The sequence below is a fragment of the Hypanus sabinus genome, chromosome 18 (assembly GCF_030144855.1).
Source record: "Hypanus sabinus isolate sHypSab1 chromosome 18, sHypSab1.hap1, whole genome shotgun sequence".
In the NCBI taxonomy this organism is placed as follows: domain Eukaryota; kingdom Metazoa; phylum Chordata; class Chondrichthyes; order Myliobatiformes; family Dasyatidae; genus Hypanus; species Hypanus sabinus.
The window spans coordinates 63,921,682-63,942,860 of NC_082723.1; the positions used below are offsets into that span (position 1 = coordinate 63,921,682).

The 21,179-nt window shown below is 45.1% G+C and overlaps 1 protein-coding gene across 1 annotated transcript in view; it reads left to right on the forward strand.

Annotated features, from left to right (window-relative positions):
- Positions 1 to 21,179, forward strand: part of ccdc92 (coiled-coil domain containing 92) — a 53,185-nt gene that overhangs the window by 15,252 nt on the left and 16,754 nt on the right. The window contains exon 2 of the mRNA XM_059994531.1: positions 10,032 to 10,077. The gene's annotated coding sequence lies outside the window, so the exon portion shown is untranslated. The remainder of the gene's footprint in view (positions 1 to 10,031; positions 10,078 to 21,179) is intronic.

A 21,179-nucleotide genomic window follows, 5' to 3' on the forward strand; every position in this document is an offset into this window, starting at 1 on the left:
TCTCCCTCAATGCCGCAAAAACAAAGGAGCTGGTTGTGGATTACAGGAGGAATGGAGATGGGCTAACCCCTGTTGACATCAATGGATCTGGGGTTGAGAGGGTGAACAGCTTTAAGTTCCTCGACATCCACATCACTGAGGACCTCACGTGGTCTGTACACACCAGCTGTGTGGTGAAAAAGGCACAACAGCAGCTTTTTCACCTCAGATGGTTGAGGAAGTTTGGTATGGGCCTCCAAAACCCAAGAACTTTCTATAGGGGCAGAGTTGAGAGCATCCTGACTGGCTGCATCACTGCCTGGTATGGGAACCGTACCTCCCTTAATCGCAGGACTCTGCAGAGAGTGGTGCGGACGGCCCAGCACATCTGTGGCAGGACATTTACAAGGACAGGTTTGTAAAAAGAGCCCATGGGATCACTGGGGACCAAAGCCATCCCAACCACTATCTATTCCAGCCGCTACCATTTGGGAAGCTGTACCGCAGTGTAAAAGCCAGGACCGACAGGCTCCAGGACAGCTTCTTCCACCAGGCCATCAGACTGATTAATTCATGCTGACTTGAGTGTACTCTATATTACATTGACCATTCTATTTATTATAAATTATTATAAATTGTTTTGATTGCACATTTAGATGGAGATGCAAGATGTAAGAAATAAAGTTAATTCAATTCCTTTGCTCCTCTTTAAGTGCTTCTTAACTAGTAGTATTCCGTCTGCCTCAACCACTTCCTCTAGCAGCTGATTCCAGACACTCACCACCCTCCACATTACAGAGTTGCCCTCAGGTCCACTTTAAATCTTTCCCCTCAGTCAGTAAACCCAAGACTCCCCTACCCAAGTTAAACAGGTTGATACGGTGGTTAAGAAGGCATATGGTATGTTTGTGAGTCAAAGCACTGAGTTCCAATGTCAGGAAGTTATGCTGCAACTTTGTAGAATTCTAGGGGGAAAACCTGTGTCACTGTCCAATTTATCTGCGCATCTCAGAACTTTAAACATGTCTGTAAGGTCACCTCTCATTCTCCTATGTGCCAAGGAATAAAGACCTAGCCTGGCCAACCTTTCCCTTTTGTGCAGGCCAGCTAGTCCTTGCAACGTCCTTGTAAATCTTTTCTGCAATCTTTCCAGTTGAACCATATCTTTTAGACAACCAAAACTGCAGCATGCTCCAAGTGTGGCCAGGTTCACTGACACCCCGTTCTGTGAGCGGGAGGAGTCAATGTGCCATGCTTACGTGGGGTGTGAGGTTGTAGCCCCTGTTTGAGTTTCTGAAGGGACTGCTGCTCGGTTTCTGGCTGCATTTTAGCCCCGCGCTCCTTGTATCCGGGCGCCCAGTTTGGCAGGGCGGGCTTGCTCCTGGGCCCAGCCAAGATGGCCATTCACAGGTCTAGGCGGCAGAAAGTGGAGTGTTATCTCTTTTCTGAGCAAGCATTCGTGCCTGGCTGCCCTTGCAGGGGCAACCTGCAGTCGCAACGGGTACATTGGGGGATTTCCAGGGAATTGACTGTTTAATAGACAGTAGTAATGATATTTTAATCTGAATGTCTTCACTGTCTTGTAAATACTGAATGTCTGTGCCTTATCGTTATGTAAATAAACTTATATAGTTTTGTTTTAAAAAAAAGTGTAGCCTCACCAATGATGTGTACAACTGCAACATGATGTCCCAACTCCTGTAGTCAATGCCTTGACTGATGAAGGCTGTGTTAAGTACCTCTATAGAGTCATAGAAAAGTAGTTCACAGAAACGAACCCTTTGGCCCATCTAGTTCATGTTGAACCATTTAAACTGCCTACTCCTATCATCCTGCACCATGACCATCGACCTCCATACCCTTCCCATCCATTTACCTATCTAAACTTCTCTTAAGCATTGAGATCGTGTGCACCTCTTGAGCTGGTAGCTTGTTCCCCACACTCACAGTCTTTCAGCTTTTTAAGCAACTTCTCCCTTGAAATAGTAACTGCATTCACTTCTCTTCCCTCACATCCTTCAACACTTGGCACACTTCTCGTGTTTTCCTCGGAGAAGACCAATGCAAAATACTCATTTATTTAATTGGCCATCTCCTTGGCCCCTGTTATTATTTCTCTGGCCTAATTTTCTAGCGCTCCTATATCCACTCATCTTTTATTTTTTAAATACTTGAAAAAGCTTTTTCTATCCATCTTGATATTGTTTGCTAGCTTGCTTTCATATTTTGTCTTTTCCCTCCTAATGATTCCTTTAGTTGTTTTCTGTAGGTTTTTAAAAGCTTCACAATCCTCTAATTTTTGCTTGTTGTATGCCCTCTCTTTTGCTTTTACATTAGCTTTGACTTCCGTTGTCAGCCACAGTTGTACTATTTTGCTATTTGAGGGTTTCTTTGTGTTTGGAATACATCTATCCTGCATCTTCCTCACTTTTCTCAGAACATCACGCCTTTGCTGCTCTGCTGTCATCCCTGACAGCACCTCCTCCCAATTTGCTTTGGCCAACCCCTCTCTCATGCCACTGTAATTTCCTTTCCTCCACTGAAATACTGCTATGTCAGACTTTACTTTCTCCCTATCAAGTTTCAAATTGAACTCAAACATACTGTGATCACTGACTCCTAAGGGTTCCTTTACCTTAAGCTTTTGAATAGTCTCCAGTTCATTACTTAACACCCAATGCAGTATAGCAAAGCCTTTAGTAGGCTCAACGACAAGCTGCTCCAGAAAGCCATCTTGTAGGCATTCAGCAAATTCACTTTTCTGAGATCTATTACCACCCTAATTTTCCCAATCTATCTGCATGTTAAAATCAAGTCAAGTCCATCACCAACACCATCCTTTCCTCCCATGACATTTCTCTTTTCTATTTCCTGTTGTAATCTGTAGTCCACATACTAGCTACTGTTTAGAGGTCTATATACAACTGCCATCAGAGTCCTTGCACCATTTCAGTTTCTTAACTCAGCCCCCAAGGATTCAACATCTTCCAATCCTATGTCATATCTTTTTAATGATTTGAGGCCGTTCTTTTCCAGCAGACCCTCTGTCAACCTTCCTATCCATCCAATACAGTGTGTAACCTTGGACATTCAGCTCCCAACTACAACCGCCCTTCAGCCACGATTCAGTGATGGCCACAACTTTCTACCTGACAATCTGTATAATTGCAACAAGATCATCCACCTCTTTTCTTATACTCTGTGCATTGAGATATAACCCCTAGAGTTCTGTATTTGCTACCCTTTTTGATTCTGCATCCCTAGAGCACAGATACTCACCCTGCTGGCTGCAATTTTGTCCTAACAGTTGCCTGCCCTTCCTGACAGTCTGACTGCATGCTATCTTTACTTTTATACCATCTGTCCTATCCTGAGTCCCTTCATTTCGGTTCCCATTTTCTTGCCAAATATTGCCACGAAACTCTGTCTTCAAGATTTTGATCGCTGCCATGATAAAAAAAAAGTAGCTTCTTTTACACTCCTCTGGTGTGGATTGTCCAACTCTGAGCAAACTGCCTCGAAGCTCTGCTGTTAAAATCTTCAACCGGGACTTGACTGAAAGGTAGCTCTCTTTTACACACTGCTTCTTGCTGCTTGGTTGCTCCTCAAATCAGAAAAACTGTTGCGAAAATCTGCCTTCAAAATCTCGGTCGCCACCCTAATTAAAAATGAGCTTTTTACAGACTCTTGGTGTTGGTTGTCCAACTTGGACTGAATCAATACATTGAAGGAGTTCAGAGGAAATTTACAAGGATGCTGGCCGGACTTGAGGACATATGATAGGGAAAGATGAACAGATTAGGACTTTATTCCTAGGAGTGTAGGGGAATAAGAGGAGATTTGATTAAGGTATACAAGATTGTGAGGGAGTTTAATGAGGTAAATACAAGCAGGCTTTATCGCTGAGTTTGGGTGAGACTAGAACTGGAGGTCATAGGTTAAGGGTGAAAGTTGAAACATTTAAGGGAAAACTACTTCACTCAGAGGGTGGTGAGAGTGTGGAACGAGCTGCCAGCACAAATGGTGGATGTGGGTTCAGTTGCAACATTCAGTAGAAGTTTGGAAAATATATATGGAGGGGTATAGTCCGGTTGTAAGTTGATGGGACTAGGCAGAATAGCAGTCTGGCATGGACTGATTGGGCTGAAGAGCATGATTCTGGACTGTAGTCCCCTGTGACTCTAGAAAAGACATAGTGAGTCAGAATAATTTTCCAGAGCAAAAATATCAAATACTGTAGAACACGTGGTGAGAACACAGTGGGGTGTTTGAAGCAGTCATGAAAGTGGCATTTGCGGGGTATTTGCACAGGTAGGGATTGGAGGGACATCGATGACATACAGGCAGAAGGGATTGGTTTAAATTGGTATCATGGTTGGCACAGACACAATGGGCCAAATGGCCTGTTTCTATGCTGTACTGTTCTGTTTGAGTTGTACAGTTTTATTTATTAACCTAGATGACGTTCATCTCCTGGATTATATTTGTCCATCATGTCTGTACTTCCTCAAAATTTTAGTGTTTTTGTACCAATGCTCATTGAGGGGTAGATAAAGCAGTGGCTGATTGGCAAGAGGCCAAGAGTGGGAATAAAGGGAGCCTTTTCTGACTGGCTGCCAGTGACTAGTGGTGTTCCACTGGGGTCTGTATGGGACCGATTCATTTTACATTGCATGTTCATGGTTTGGATGGTGGAATTGATGGCTTTGAGTCAAAGTCTGCAGATGATATGAAGACAGGTGGAGGGACGGAGTTCTGAGGAAGTAGAGAGGCCTCAGGAGGACTTGGATTCGGAGATTGGGCAAAGAAATGGCAGATGGAATGCAGTGTAAGGAAGTGTATGGTTATGCACTTTGGTAGAAGAAATAAAAATGTAGTCTGTTTTCTAAATGGAGAGAAATATAAAATACTCGGGCACAAAAGGACTTCGGAGTCCTTGTGCAGAATTCCCTAAAGGTTAATTTCTTGGTTGAGTCTGTGGTGAGGAGGGAAAATGTGATGTTAGTATTCATTTCAAGATGACTAGAATATAAAAGCAAGGACGTAGTGTTGAAACTTTATAAAGCACTGGTGAGGCCTCAATTGGAGTATTGTGAGCAGTTTAAGGCCCCTTATCTTAGAAAGGATGTGCAGAGACTGGAGAGGGTTCAAAGGAGGTTCATGAAAATGATTCTATGATTGAATGGCTTGTCATATGAAGAGCATTTGATGGCTCTGGGCCTGTATTCATTAAAATTCAGAAGAATGAGGGGTAACCTCATTGAAACCTATCGAATGATGAAAGTCCTTGATAGAGCAGATGTGGAGAGGATGTTTCCAGTTGTGGGAGAGTCTAAGTCCAGGGAACACAGCCTTAGAATAGAGGGGCATCCTGTTAGAACAGAGATGAGGAGGAATTTCTTAGCCAGAGAGTGGTGAATCTGTGGATTTCTTTAACACAGGGGGCTGTGGAGACCAAATCATTATATTGAAGGCAGAGGTTAATAGATTCTTGATTGGTTAGGCATGACGGGATAGGTGGGGTGGGGGAGTAGGCAGGGTATGGGGCTGAGAGGAAAAGTGGATCAGTTATGATGAAATGGTGGGGCAGACTCAATGGGCCAAATGGACTAATTCTGCTCCTGTATCTTATAGCCATCACTCTAGGGTGAGCACCTTTGTTTTTTGTTAAGGTGGTGCCATGGGTGTTGTTTCTGTTTAAAAGAGCAGACAAGGCTTGTCTGAAAGGTGGCAACTTCAGCAAGGTATGCCTGCAACTGAGCCAGCACTCCAGCTCTGCAGTGACCTGGGCTGTCAGATCAGTGCAATGGGACTTGGACATCTAACTCCATACAGCCTCAGTGCCTCTAACAGAGCCATTGCTGACAAGAAACCTTCATGATCTTTCTGCTTCCCATGGGTTTACACAGGTTTTGTCTCACCTTGGAAGAAGGCCGGACAGAATGGGCAGGATCTGTAAGCTGCATGTCCTAGTTTATCCTTCTACCCTCAAAACTTTAACTTTGTGTAGGATTGTTGTGATTGTCCATTTAGCACAGGGGTTCCCAACCTGGGGTCCACAGACCTCCCGGTTAATGGTAGGGGTCCATGCCATACAAAAAACCCTGAGCTTTAGCGCATCAGGTCCACACTGGCTCCTTGTAAAACATACTAATTGTGTCCATTCTCCAAATCTCTCATTTTGGCCAGTTCCGATAGGTTATCAACCCAAAACATTAAATGCTTCTCTGTGCAAATGGTCCCTAACCTGCCTTTGGTCAGCTTTCGTCATCTGGGAAATGCTTCTCTGTAATAGTGTCAGATCAAAACATTTATTCCAATTTGTGTCATCCGTAAATTTGTAAATTCACACATCATCATCATGTGCCATGTTGTATGGCATGGGTGACCATGATTGCTCCTTACAGTTTTTCTGCAGAAGTGGTTTGCCATTGCTGCCTTCTGGGTGGTGTCTTTACAAGACAGCTGACCCCAGCCATTATCACGATTCTTCAGAGAGTGTCTGCCTGGCGTCAGTGGTCGTATAACCAGGACTTGTGATGTGCACCAGCTGCTCATGTGACCATCCACCACCTGCTCCCATGGCTTCATGTGACCCTGATCAGTGGGGGTGGGCTAAGCAGGTGCTACACCTTGCCCAAGGGTGACCTGCAGGCTAGCAGAGGGAAGGAGCGCCTTACACCTTTTTCTGACCATACCCCCACTTTGATTCTTGCATTTGCCCATTCTGTCCCTTCCTGGCATGCTCTAGATGTCCTTGACCGTATCATTACCCTGTACTAGTACCTTATCGTATTTAAGCTTCCAAGTTGCCCTTCAACTGTACATTCCATAATCCCCAACACTGCCAGCTTATTCACAAGCCTGGATATTTTTATTATTAAGGGTATTGGACCCAAACTGTTGCAAACAGCTTATGTCAGATTGTCCCATTTCCACGGACACTTTGTCCCAGGAATTCAAACAACATTCTTCGAATCATACATACATTTCACTGATCTCAGCTGGACCAACTTTAGACAATATTCAGGAGATTATTATCTTTTGAACATTTGAATATACTACCATGATTCTTGCTTATCTACCCTGTTAGATACTTTCTTTTAAAGAAAATAGGTTCATCAATTACTATTGTGCTTCATAAGTCTGCGTGGACTAACAAATTATCTGATTTTAAATGCTCTTTGACGAGACTCTTAATAATGAATTCCACCATTTTCCTAAAAGCTCATGTCAGGCAGGCAAGGCCTTTATATGCTTCCATCCCCACGAATGATGCTGTTAGATTGGCTGCAACTGATCCCCTAGGACGATGCTGGTCATTAAAGTATTCAGTTTCTCTGCAGCCTTTTCATTTAGAATTCTAGGATAGTCCTTCAGGGGCTTGGTGGTGGGCCAGCCCGTTGGGGGGGGGGGGGGGTTGCTAGGAAGTGGATTTCCAGCATCTGCAGGATTTCTTGTGTTTATGCTCCATCAGGCCAAGATAATTTGTCATCTTTTAAACTCTGGCAATTTCTCCAGTACTTAGAACCTAGAATAGAACAATCCAGGAACAGATCTGTTGGCCCATGAGGTTTGGTTGATCTAATTAAACTAGTAATTAAATGCCTAACTAAACTAATCCTTCTTCCCACACAATTCTATATCCCTCCATTCTCAGTACATTCATTGCCATGTCTAAGAGCCTCTTAAACTCGTCTATTGTATTTATCTTCACCGTCACCCTTTTGCAGCAGCTTCCAGACACTCAACACTCTCTGTATAAAATGAAAAAAAACTTGCACTGCACACATCCATTGAACATAACCCCTTTCAGAATCAGACTCAGGTTTAATATCACCGGCATATGTCCTGAAGTTTGTTGTTTTTGCAGCAGCAGTACAAAGAAGTAGTGAGGTAGTGTTCATGGGTTCAATGGCCATTCAGAAATTTGATGTTGGGGGAGAAAGCTGTTCCTGAATCGTGTATGTTCCTTCAGGCTTACATTAAATTCATGCCTTCAGTATATAAACGATAAATAGCTGTTGTAATCGATACCTGTCATAATCTTATGAACCTCTCAGATATTCCCTCAGCCTCTGCCGCTCCAGAGTAAACAAACCCAGGTTTGTCCAACCTCTCATTATAGCACCTGCTGGTAAACCTCTTTACACGCTCTCCACAGCCTCAGCATCCTTCCTACAGAGGGGCGGCCAGAACTGTACACCATACCCCAGATGTAGCCTAACTAGAGTCTTAGAAAGCTACAACAAATCTTCCTGATTTTTGAACTCAATGCCTCGACTAATAAAGGTGCACACGCCATATACCACCTTAACCACATGATCAACCTGTGTAGCCATTTTGAGGGAGCTATGAAGTTGGGCACTGATATCCCTCTGCTCCTGTCATTATCAGTGTACTGTCTCTTTACGTTTGATCTCCCAAAGTGCAGTTCTTCACATTTGGCTGAGTAAAAATCCATTTGCCATTTCTTCATCCACGTCTACAACTGATCTGTATCCCAGTGCATCCTTTGACAATCTTTTACACTGCATCACCAATCTTTGAATTGTCTGCAGACTTACCAACCCACCCATCTACATCTTTATCCATGGGCTTACTGATGTGGGATGCAAAGTTGCTGTTGCGACACAACGCAACCAGCTGATCAATCTCACTCCTGTGCGCCTCCTCGTCACCATCTGAAATTCTGCCAACAGTAGTTGTGTCATTGGCAAATTTATAGATGGTGTTTGAGCTCTGTCCAGCCACGCGGTCGTACGTGTAGAGTGAGTAGAGCAGTGGGCTAAGGAAGCAACCCTGAGGTTTGCCAGTGTTGATTGTCAGCAAAGAGAAGATGTTATTTCTGATCTGCATTGACTGTTGTCTCCCAATGAAGAAATTAAGGATCCAGCTCAGAGGGAAATTCAGGGGTCTGGGTTTTGGATCTTGTTGATTAGTACTGAGGGTATTTTTCTGTTGAATGCTGAGCTATAGTCAATAAACAGCAACACGACATAGGTATTGCTATTGTCCAAGACATCCAAGGCCATATGGAGAGCCAATGAGATTGCATCTACTGTAGATCTATTGTGGCGATAGGCAAACTGCAGTGGGTCCAGATCCTTGGCAGGAGTTGATTCTGGCCATGACCAAAGCATTTTATTACATTTCATTAAAGCATTTCATTACAGTACATGTGAAGGCCTCATTGCTTGCAAGAGTTCACCCTCTAGATAGTTGGCCTCCAAGACAGATCACAAGATCATCAGGTGCTGAGGGAATTTGCACAGGTGTAGTTTTATTCTCCCTTTCAAAGCAACGTAATGGAACAACAGTGCTACTCGCCAGTCCTCCAGGACCATGTCTGTGGCTTGAGGGGGCATGAAGGTATTGGTCAAGATCTCAGCAATCTTGTCTCAGCCTTTCTCAATAACCTAGGGTATGTTCCCTCTGGCCTTGGGCAAATATCCGCCTTAGAAGATCCAACATTAACTCCTCGTTTGTCACAAAGTACTCTAGCATATTAGCATGCTCCACACTGACCTCACTATCCTCCATGTCCTCACCCTCAACCTCCAAGCACATATTCCCTCCTTTGCCCTACTCTCTTGCCCATAGTCCTTGTGCTCTTTTCTAAAATATATTATTGTAATCTCTGCCATTTCTGCTACATTGATTGTGCTGAGTACTTTAAAAAGAAATGATAAATATTTCTTGCATCATTGGATTCTACAGTGATACAGAATAGAAACAGGCCCTTCAGACAAACTTGGCCATGCTGAGCAAGGGCTTGTAAGAAATGCATTTGAGGCAGCAGGTAGCACCACTCTGTGAGGTCACCATTCTGTGAGGTCGCCTTGCTGTGACATCACCAGATCTGATCATCACTTCAGCTGCATTCCACCAACCACTGCATGTGGTTTTTCAAAACTTGTAAATGAACGTCACTTGTGAAAAGTACCGGAGTTTGAATTTTTCATGATTGGCCAGCGAGACCTTCTGGCAATGTGTAATTTTGATAGAATTTCTAACAACTGAGATATAATTAAATGTGTTTTCCCTTGTAGCACTTCTGGATCCAACCTCCAAGAACAACAGAACAGTGATCTGAAGGTGAGTCTTAATTTCATCTCCTTCCAATACATCCATTCTTGTGAGAGATGTCTTGATGGCTATATCTCAGACCGGTTTGGAACTCTGAATTATGTATATGGCCCACTAACTCACCACCTATTTTTCCTGAATCCTTTGAATATTGTTAACCCACAATACAGGCCCTTTGGTCCACAAAGCTGGGCAGAACATGTCCTTACCTTAGAAATTACCTAGGGTTACCCATAGCCCTCTATTTTTCTAAGCTCCAAGACTCATATTGGATTTGAACCCAGCTTAATCCTAACATGCTTTGGAATTACCTTCAGCACAAGAGTGAATTCCATTCAAATAGACAGCTCATTATTACCACTTCAAGGGAATTTAAGAATGAACTGCAAACATCAGTCTTTCCTGTAGCCCATAAATGAATTATGGAATGTTATTCCCATTATGGCATATTGAGATTTATGTTGAGGTTTTGAGCTGGAATGTTCATTGCTTAGGAATACTCTAATTTGTGAGCAAACACGAGGAAATCTACAGATGCTGGAAATTCAAATAACAACACACACAAAATGCTGGTGGAACACAGCAGGCCAGGCAGCATCTATAGCATCTATATATATGTCGACGTTTCGGGCCGAGACCCTTTGTCAGGACTAACGGAAAGGAAAGATAGTAAGAGATTTGAAAGTAGTGGGAGGAGGGGGAAATGCGAAATGATAGGAGAAGACAGGAGGGGGAGGGATGAAGCTAAGAGCTGGAAAGGTGGTTGGTGAAAGTGATACAGAGCTGGAGAAGGGAAAGGATCATGGGACGGGAGGCCTCGGGAGAAAGAAAGGTGGGGGGAAGCACCAGAGGGAGATGGAGAACAGGCAAACAACTAAATATGTCAGGGATGGGATAAGAAGGGAAGGAGGGGCATTAACGGAAGTTAGAGAAGTCAATGTTCATGCCATCAGGTTGGAGGCTACCCAGACGGTGTATAAGGTGTTGTTCCTCCAACCTGAGTTTGTATTCATTTTGACAGTAGAGAAGGCCATGGATAGACATATCAGAATGGGAATGGGACGTGGAATTAAAATGTGTGGCCACTGGGAGATCCTGTTTTCTCTGGCGGACCGAGTGTAGGTGTTCTGCAAAACGGTCTCCCAGTCTGCACCGGGTCTCACCAATATATAAAAGGCCACACCGGGAGCACCGGACGCAGTATCCCACACCAGCCGACTCACAGGTGAAGTGTCGCCTCACCTGGAAGGTCTGTCTGGGGCCCTGAATGGTGGTGAGGGAGGAAGTGTAAGGGCAGGTGTAGCACTTGTTCCGCTTACAAGGATAAGTGCCAGGAGGGAGGTCGGTGGGAAGGGATGGGGGGGACGAGTGGACAAGGGAGTCGGGTAGGGAACGATCCCTGCGGAAAGCAGAAAGAGGTGGGGAGGGAAAGATGTGCTTGATAGTGGGATCCCGTTGGAGGTGGCAGAAGTTACGGAGAATTATACTTTGGACCTGGAGGCTGGTGGGCTGGTAAGTGAGGACAAGGGGAACTTTATTAACTTTGCCTCCAACTTCCACTCTGCCCTCAAATTTACCTGGACCATTTCTGACACCTCCCTCCCCTTTCTTGATCTTTCTGTCTCCATCTCTGGAGACAGCTTATCTACTGATATCTACTATAAGCCTACAGTCTCTCACAGCTACCTGGACTATTCCTCTTCCCACCCTGTCTCTTGCAAAAAAGCTATCCCCTTCTCACAATTCCTCCGTCTCCGCTGCATCTGCTCTCAGGATGAGGCTTTTTATTCCAGGATGAAGGAGATGTCTTCCTTTTTTAAACAAAGGGGCTTCCCTTCGTCCACCATCAACTCTGCTCTCAAACGCATCTCTCCCATTTCCCGCACATCTGCCCTCACCCCATCCACTTGCCACCCCACTCAGGATAGGGTTCCCCTTGTCCTCACCTACCACCCCACCAGCCTCCAGGTCCAACATATAATTCTCAGTAACTTCTGCCACCTCCAACGGGATCCCACTATCAAGCACATCTTTCCCTCCCCACCTCTTTCTGCTTTCCGCAGGGATCGTTCCCTACCCGACTCCCTTGTCCATTCGTCCCCCCCATCCCTTCCCACCGATCTCCCTCCTGGCACTTATCCTTGTAAGCGGAACAAGTGCTACACCTGCCCTTACACTTCCTCCCTCACCACCATTCAGGGACCCAGACAGTCCTTCCAGGTGAGGCGACACTTCACCTGTGAGTCGGCTGGTGTGGTATACTGCGTCCGGTGTGGCCTTTTATATATTGGTGAGACCCGATGCAGACTGGGAGACTGTTTTGCTGAACAGCTACGCTCGGTCTGTCAGGATCTCCCAGTGGCCACACATTTTAATTCCACGTCCCATTCCCATTCTGATATGTCTATCCATGGCCTCCTCTACCGTCAAAATGAATCCAAACTCAGGTTGGAGGAACAACACCTTATATACCGCCTGGGTAGCCTCCAACCCGATGGCATGAACGTTGACTTCTCTAACTTCCATTAATGCCCTTCCTCCCCTTCTTACCCCATCCCTGACATATTTAGTTGTTTGCCTGTTCTCCATCTCCCTCTGGTGTTCCCCCCACTTTCTTTCTCCCGAGGCCTCCCGTCCCATGATCTTTTCCCTTTTCCAGCTCTGTATCACTTTTGCCAATCACCTTTCCAGCTCTTAGCTTCATCCCACCCGCTCCGGTCTTCTCCTATCATTTCGCATTTCCCCTCCCCCCACTACTTTCAAATCTCTTACTATCTCTCCTTTCGATTAGTCCTGATGAAGGGTCTTGGCCCGAAACATAGACAGTGCTTCTCCTATAGATGCTGCCTGTCCTGCTGTGTTCCACCAGCATTTTGTGTGTGTTGTTGCTCTAATCTGCGATTTTATTACTGAAGGCTCATAGATTTTTCAGGATAAGAAGCTGTAGTCTCCCTTGGCTAATATTATTCCTGGCCTGAGAGTAGTAAATGTTAGTGTTGAGAATATTCTTCACAATTGACACACTGATAACTTCCACTTTGATATGTGCATGAAGGCATACTTCCAAAATTTTTAATTGGTTTTAAAGCATTTCTAGGCTTAAAGGGATAGAACTCTTTTTTGAAGAACAAGTTAATTTCCTCAAGTTGCTGATTTTTACAGAATTTGATATAATCAGGAGGGTTATGCTAGCAGCTTCCACGTGAGTTAATTGAAAGTTTTTGAAAGAGTTTTTCTATGTTTCTATCTCACTTACAATTTGAGTTCTGAACATTAGTATACAAAAACATTAGATGGCAGAAGGTGCAGCAGTCTCACTTGTCCAGATCCATCAATGAAAGCATTGAGACCTAAACAAAGGAGATTCTGCAGATGCTGGAAATCCAGAGCAACACACACAGAGTGCTGGAGGAACTCGGCAGGTCCGGCAGCACCTATGGAAATGAATAAACAATCAATGTGACCCTTCTTCAGGACTGGAAACGAAGGGGAAGGTGCCATAATGAGAAGGTTGGGGGTGGGTGGGGGGGAGTATAGCTGGAAGGCGATAGGTGAAGCCAGGTGGGTGGGAAAGGTTAAGGAGCTGGAGAAGGAGAAGGAGAGTGGACCATTGGAGACAGGTGAAAGCATTGTTACCTGCATCTGATTACAACCCATTAATTTAAGCATTGTCTTGAACAATTAGGATGAAACTCGAGGGCTTTGAATCAGTCATCAAATCCTCAAATACAGATTGGTTTTGCAATTCTTCCCAGACATTGTTGGCTTTAAATAGCTAACTGTTCCATTCCTCAAGGGCAAAGCAGTGTTAACTGTTGCAATAATAATCTTTGTTCCTTTCCCACACAATGCCTAGCCCTGGCTTTAATCTTCTCTCCCGCTCTTCCTTGTGTTATTTCTTTCTGCCTTTTGGAATAAAAATGATGAATCCATGTTTCTTGGTTACAGTGGTAACGTTTGTTGCTGCTGGAAAGATCTTGTCACCAAATAAAAAACATTGAAAATCTAGTCAGAGACTACCTTCCTTGTTGGCTCCCCCTTCACTCACACAGGCATTCCCCATCAGTCGTACTCCTCCCCCTCGCTCACACAGCCCCCTCCATTGCCTGTAGAGGCTCCCCCCCCCACCCTGTCACTCATACTGCATCACATACAGTAGTATTTCCTTCACAAGCATGAGAGATTCTGCAGATGCTGGGAAATCCAAAGCCACACACACAAAATGCTGGAGGAACTCAGCAAGTCAGGCTCTATCCATGGAGATGAATAAACAGTGGATGTTTTGAACCAAGACCCTTCACCAGGACTGGAAAGGAAGGGGGAAGGTGCCTGGATGCCAGTGGTGGGGGGGGGGGGTAGGAGGGTAGCTGGAAGGTGACAGGTGTGTGGGAAAGGTAAATGGCTGGAGAGGAAGGAATCTGATAGGAAAGGAGAGCAGACCATCTTTTATCACAACGAGGCCACTCTCAAGGTGGAGGAACAACACCTGACTCTTTAGGTAGCTTCCAACCTGATGCCATGAATATCAATTTCAACTTCTGGTAATTTTTTTCCCTTCCCTTCCTTCTTCAATTCCTTCAACACTCTTGGCCTCTTGTGTCTTTTCCTCACCTGCCCTTTACCTTCCCCTGGATCCCCTCCTCCTTCCCTTTGTCCTATGGTCCACCTTCCTCTCCCGTGAGATTCCTTCCTCTCCAGCTCTTTAACTTTCCCACCCATCACCTTCTAGGTATCCTCCTTCCTCTTCCCCCTACGTTTTTATTCTGGTGATTTCCTCCTGAGACCAGTCCTGAAGAAGGGTCTCAGCCCAAAATGTAGACTAAGTCATTTCCATGGATCAGGGGGTCCTAACTTCTTTTTATATGCCACGGACCCTCCCGTTAACTAAACTTCCCCAGGTTGACCTGCTGACCTCTTCTAGCATTTTGTATTTCTTTTTTCTCCAATTTCCCTGAGAACATCTGTTCCCAATTTATGCTTCCAAGTTCCTGCCTGATAGCCTGTCCATCAAATCCTTCCTGGTTGCCTGGTTATCCCCTACATTGTAGGGGTAATGTACGGTGACCAATTCACTTAAAAACCAGCCATCAACCTCCCGAGCTGCACTTCTGAATTATTTCCAACTTAAAAACTAGCATGTCTTTGGGATCGGGGAAGAAATTGAGGGAGCCCATACAGTCACAGGGAGTCATTCCATTGTTCCTGGAGCAGTAGGGCATCCGGACTACCTATGCAACTATACTTCCAATGTTCTCCCATCAGCCGAATCAAACAGAGAACTCAGCAGGGAATCAAGAGGGCGAATGGGTTTAAAGAGTGGCAGGGTGGGGATATGTTTATAGCAAAGGAGGTGTAAGGCGCTCTTTCCCTCTTTTAGCCTGCAGGTCACCCTTGGGCAAAGTGTAGCACCTATTTAGCCGCCTGATCAGAATTACGAGGCCATGAGTGTAGGTGGTGTGAGCAGCTGGTGTATATCTCAAGTCCTGGTCATGCGACCAGGCAGACATTTCTGAAGAGTATTGATAATGGCTGGGGTCACCCATCTTATAAAAACACCGCCCAGAAGAAGGCAATGGCAAGCCACTTCTGCAGAAAAACTCACCAAGAGCAATCACGGTCATGGAAAGACCATGATAGCCCACATCCTATGATGTGGCACATAATGATGGTGATGAGTTGGTCTGAAGTGCCCTTGGTGAGCAGGGTTAAAGAGAATCCTGATAAACTGAAAACAACTCAGGAGATGTTGGTACCACTCTGTGACAAAGGAGGAAAGTTATGCTTTGAGCAAGAGGCAATGGAAATAAATGGGTACTTTGCATCAGTATTCACCAGGGAGAACATGTAAAGGTTCATGAGATCATATGCAATATTCTAGAGCAGGGGCTCCTGAACTGCGGTCCATGGCATAGAAAAGGTGAGGAACCCCTGATCTACAGGGTATTCATTTCAAGGAAGTGCTGACATTGTAAGGTGGCTAAGCCCCTGGTGGGGTTTATCCTTGTTTAGTGAGAGACAGATATTTGACTTTGTCTTTTTAAGCCACAGGCAAGTTTCCAGAGGACTGGAGAATAGTTAACGTTGTTCCTTTGTTTAATGGTGGTGGGGCAATTAGGTCAAAGTATGCTCCAGTAAGCTGTACATCAGTAACAGGTCGATTATTGAGGATGATTCTCAGGGATAGATCCTCTTGCTTCTTGTTAGGGATAATCGGCATGGCTTTTGTCAAAGTCGAGTTCATGGACAGGTGCAATAAAATTTTCCTCTGGGCAAAAGTAATGTCTCACAAAAGAGTCAGTTTTTTAAGGAGGTGTTGAGGGGGAGGCAGTGGATACTGTCTAGGTGGACTTTAGTGAGGCATTTGACAGGGTCCTTCACGGAAGACTGATTCAGAAGGTTAGGGGACATGGTATCCGTGGTGACTGGATGGATTGGATTGGCCACAGAGGTCAGGGGGTGTTATTCTGACTTGAGGTCTGTGACCTGTGGTGTTCCACAGGGATTAAAGTTCAAAGTAAATTTATTATTAAAGTACATATATGTCACCATATACAAACCTGAGATGCATTTCTTGCGGACATACTCAGTAAAGCCAAAAACACACAATAGAATCAATGAAAGACAGCAGGACGGATAAACCATCTATTTTTCTAAACTTCATGTACCTATCCTGGAGTCTCTTAAAGACCCTATCATATCCGCCTCCACCACCATCGCCGGCAGCCCATTCCACACACTCACCACTCTCTGCATAAAAAAACCTACCCCTGATATCTCCTCAGTACCTGCTTCCAAGCACCTTCAAACTGTGCCCTCTCATGCTAGCCATTTCAGCCCTGAGAAAAAGTCTCTGACTATCCACACAACCAATTCGTCTTATCATCTTATACACCTCTATCAGGTCCAACGAGAAAAGGCTGAGTTCACTCAACCTATTCTCATAAGGCATGCTCCCCGATCCAGGCAACATCTTTGTAAATTTCCTCTGCACCCTTTCTATGGTCTCCACATCTTTCCTGTAGTGAGGCCACCAGAACTGAGCACAGTACTCCAAGTGGGTCTGACCAGGGTCCTATATAGCTATAACATTACCTCTCGGCTCTTAAACTTAATCTCATGGTTGATGAAAGCCAATGTACCGTACGCCTTCTTAACCACAGAGTCAAACTGCGCAGCAGCTTTGAGTGTCCTATGGACTCGGACCCCAAGATCCCTCTGATCCTCCACTCTGCCAAGAATCTTACCATTAATACTATATTCTGCTGTCATATTTGACCTACAAGAATGAACCACCTCACACTTATCTGGGTTGAACTTCATCTGCCACTTCTCAGCCCAGTTTTGCATCCTATCAATGTTCCGCTGTAACCTCTTGACAGCCCTCCACACTATCCACAACACCTCCAACCTTTGTGTCATCAGCGAACTTACTAACCCATCCCTCCACTTCCTCATCCAGGTCATTTATAAAAATCGCGAAGAGAAGATCCCTGAGGCACACCACTGGTCACCAACCATCTACAACCACTCTTTGCCTTCTGTGGGCAAGCCAGTTCTGGATCCACAAAGCAAGGTCCCCTTGGATCCCAAGCCTCCTTACTTTCTCAAAAAGCCTTGCATGGGGTACCTTATCAAATGCCTTGCTGAAATCCATATACACTGCATCTACTGCTCTTCCTTCATCAATGTGCTTGGTCACATCCTCAAAAAATTCAATAGGGCTACCAAGGCATGACCTGCCTTTGACAAAGCCATACTGACTACCTGTATTCCTAATCATATTATACCTCTCCAAATGTTCATAAATCCTGTCTCTTAGGATTTTTTCTATCAACTTACCACCCACTGAAGTAAGACTCAGTGGTCTATAATTTCCTGTGCGATCTCTACTCCCTTTCTGCATCTGCAACCCTCCAATCCTCTGGAACCTCTCCTGTCCCCATTGATGATGCAAAGATCATTGCCAGAGGCTCAGTAATCTCCTCCCTCACCTCCCACAGTAGCCTGGGGTACATCTTGTCCGGTCCTGGTGACTTATCCAACTTGACGCTTACCAAAAGTTCCGGCACATCCTCTTACTTAATGTCTATATGCTCAAGCTTTTCAATCCGCTGTAAGTCATCCCTACAATTGCCAAGGTCCTTTTCCATAGTAAATGCTGAAGCAAAGTATTCATCAGGTATCTCTGCTATTTCCTCCAGTTCCATACACATTTTTCCACTGTTAAACTTGATTGATCCTATTCTCTCACGTCTTATCCTCTTGTTTTTCACATGTAGAATGCCTTGGGGTTTTCCTTAATCCTCCTCGCTAAGGCCTTTTCATGGCCCCTTCTGGCTCTCCTAATTTCATTCTTAAACTCCTTCTTGCCAGCTTTATAATCTTCTAGATCTCTTTCATTACCCAGTTTTTGAACCTTTTGTAAGCTTTTCTTCTTGACTAGATTTTAAATAGCCTTTGTATACCACAGTTCCTGTACCCTACAGTCCTTCCCGTCTCATTGGGATGTACCTATGCAGATATCCCCTGAACATTTGCCACATTTCTGCCATACATTTCCCTGAGAACATCCATTCCCAATTTATGCTTCCAAGTTCCTGCCTGATAGCCTCATATTTCCCCTTACTCCAATTAAATGCCTTCCTAACTTGTCTGTTCCTATCTCTCTCCACTGCTGTGGTAAAGGAGATAGAATTGTGATCACTATCTCCAAAATGCTCTCCCACTGAGAGATCTGACACCTGACCAGGTTCATGTCCCAATATCAGATCAAGTACAGCCGCTCCTCTTTTAGGTTTATCTACATATTGTGTCAGGAAACCTTCCTGAACACACCTAAGAAACTCCACCCCATCTAAACCTTTTGCTCTAGGGAGATGCCAATCAATATTATCTCCCACCACAATTCCGTTATTATTACACCTTTCCAGAATCTGTCTCCCTATCTGCTCCTCGGTGTCCCTGTTACTATTGGATGGTTTCTTTTTTAAAAAAAACACCCAGTAGAGTTATTGACCTCTTCCTGTTTCTAACTTCCACCTGCAGAGACTCAGTCGACAATCCCTCCATGGCGTCCTCCTTTACTGCAGCCCCGACACAATCTCTGATCAGCAGTGCCACTCCCCCACCTCTTTTGCCTCCCTCCCTGTCTTTTCTGAAACCTCTAAAGCCTGGCACTTGAAGTAACCATTCCTGCCCCTGAGCCATCCAAGTCTCTGTAATGGCCACCACATCATAGCTCCAAGTACTGATCCACTCTTTACTCATCCGCTTTGTTCACAATACTCCTTGCATTATAATAGATACATCTCAAACCATCAGTCTGAGCACATCCGTTCTCTATCACCTGCCTATCCTCCCTCTTGTACTGTCTCCAAGCTTTCTCTATTTGTGAGCCAACTGCTCCTTCCTCCATCTCTTCAGTTCGGTTCCCAGCCCCCAGCAATTCTAGTTTAAACTCTCCCCAGTAGCTTTAGCAAACCTCCCTGCCAGGATATTGGTCCCCCTGGGATTCAAGTGCAACCTGTCCTTTTTGTACAGGTCACCCCTGCCCCAAAAGAGATCCCAATGATCCAGAAATCTGAATCCCTGCCCCCTGCTCCAATCCCTCAGCCAAACATTTATCCTCTACCTCATTCTATTCCTATACTCACTGTTGCGTGGCACAGGTAGTAATCCTGAGATTACTACCTTTGTGTTCCTACTTCTCAACTTCCTTCCTAACTCCCTGTAGTCTTTTTTCAGGACCTCCTCCCTTTTCCTACCTATGCCATTGGTACCAATATATACCACGACCTCTGGTTGTTCTCCCTCCCACTTAAGGATATTGTGGACATGATCAGAGCATCCCTGACCCTGGTACCTGGGAGGCAAACAAGCATTCGTGTTTCTTTCCTGCGTCCACAGAGTCGCCTGTCTGACCCCCTAACTATAGAGTCCCCTATCACTCTTCCTTTCCCTACCCTTCTGAGTCTCAGGGCCAGACTCCGTGGCAGAGGCACAGCCACTGTTGCTTCCCCCAGATAGGTTGTTCCCCCCAACAGTACTCAAACAGGAGTACTTATTGTTAAGGGGGCAGCCACAGGTGTGCTCTCTAGTACCTGGCTCTTCCCTTTTCCCCTCCTGTGGCCCCGGTGTGACTCCTCTCTTTCACCTCTTCGCTTTCCCTGACCAGACGAAGGTCATCGCGCTGCTGCTCCAGTTCCCTAACATGGTCCCTAAGGAGCTGCAGCTCGATGCACCTGGCTTTCCCCTCTGGTTCAAGAGCCTGATGGTTGAGGGGTAGTAACTGTTCCTGAACCTGGTGGTGTGAATCTGAGGCTCTTCAACCACCTACCTGATGCAGCAGTGAGACGGGAGCATGGCCTGGGTGGAGGGGGTCCCTGATAATGGATGCTGCTCCCCTGTGACAATGCAGATGTGGTCAATGGTGGGGGTGGAGGGGGGCTTTACCTGTGATGGACTGGGCCAAATCCACTACATTTTGTAGGATTTTCCGTTCAAGGGCATTAGTGTTTCCATATCAGGCTGTGACGCAGCCAGTCAATATACTTTCCACTAGGTGCCTATGAAGTTTGTCAGTTTTGGATGTTACGCCAAATCTTCAAAGGAGAGGCTCTGCTGTGTTTTCTCCTTAATTGCACCTACATGCTGGCTACAGGACAGATCCGCTAAAGTAATTACACCAAGGAATTTAAAGTTGCTGGCCCTTACCATCTCTGATACCTCAATGAAGACTGGCTCATGGACGTTGGTTTCCTCCTGAAGCCAATAATCAGTTCCTTGGTCCAGGTGACTTATCTCCCTTCAGATCTTTTAGTTTCCCAAGCACCTTCTCCCTAGTCTCGAACTTCTCCGGGGAAGACTGATGCAAAATATGTATTCATTTCACCTATTTCCTTATCCCACCCCCCCATTACTATCTCTCCAGTGTCATTTTCCAGCAGTCCAATATCTACTGTCACCTCTCTTTTTATCTTAACAAAAACTTTTGGTATCCTTTTTAACATTACAGGATGCCTTGTCTTCATATTCCATCTTTTCCCTCCTTGTGGCTTTTTTTTTGTTGCCTTCTGTTGGTTTTTAAAAGATTCCCAATTCTCTAACTTCCC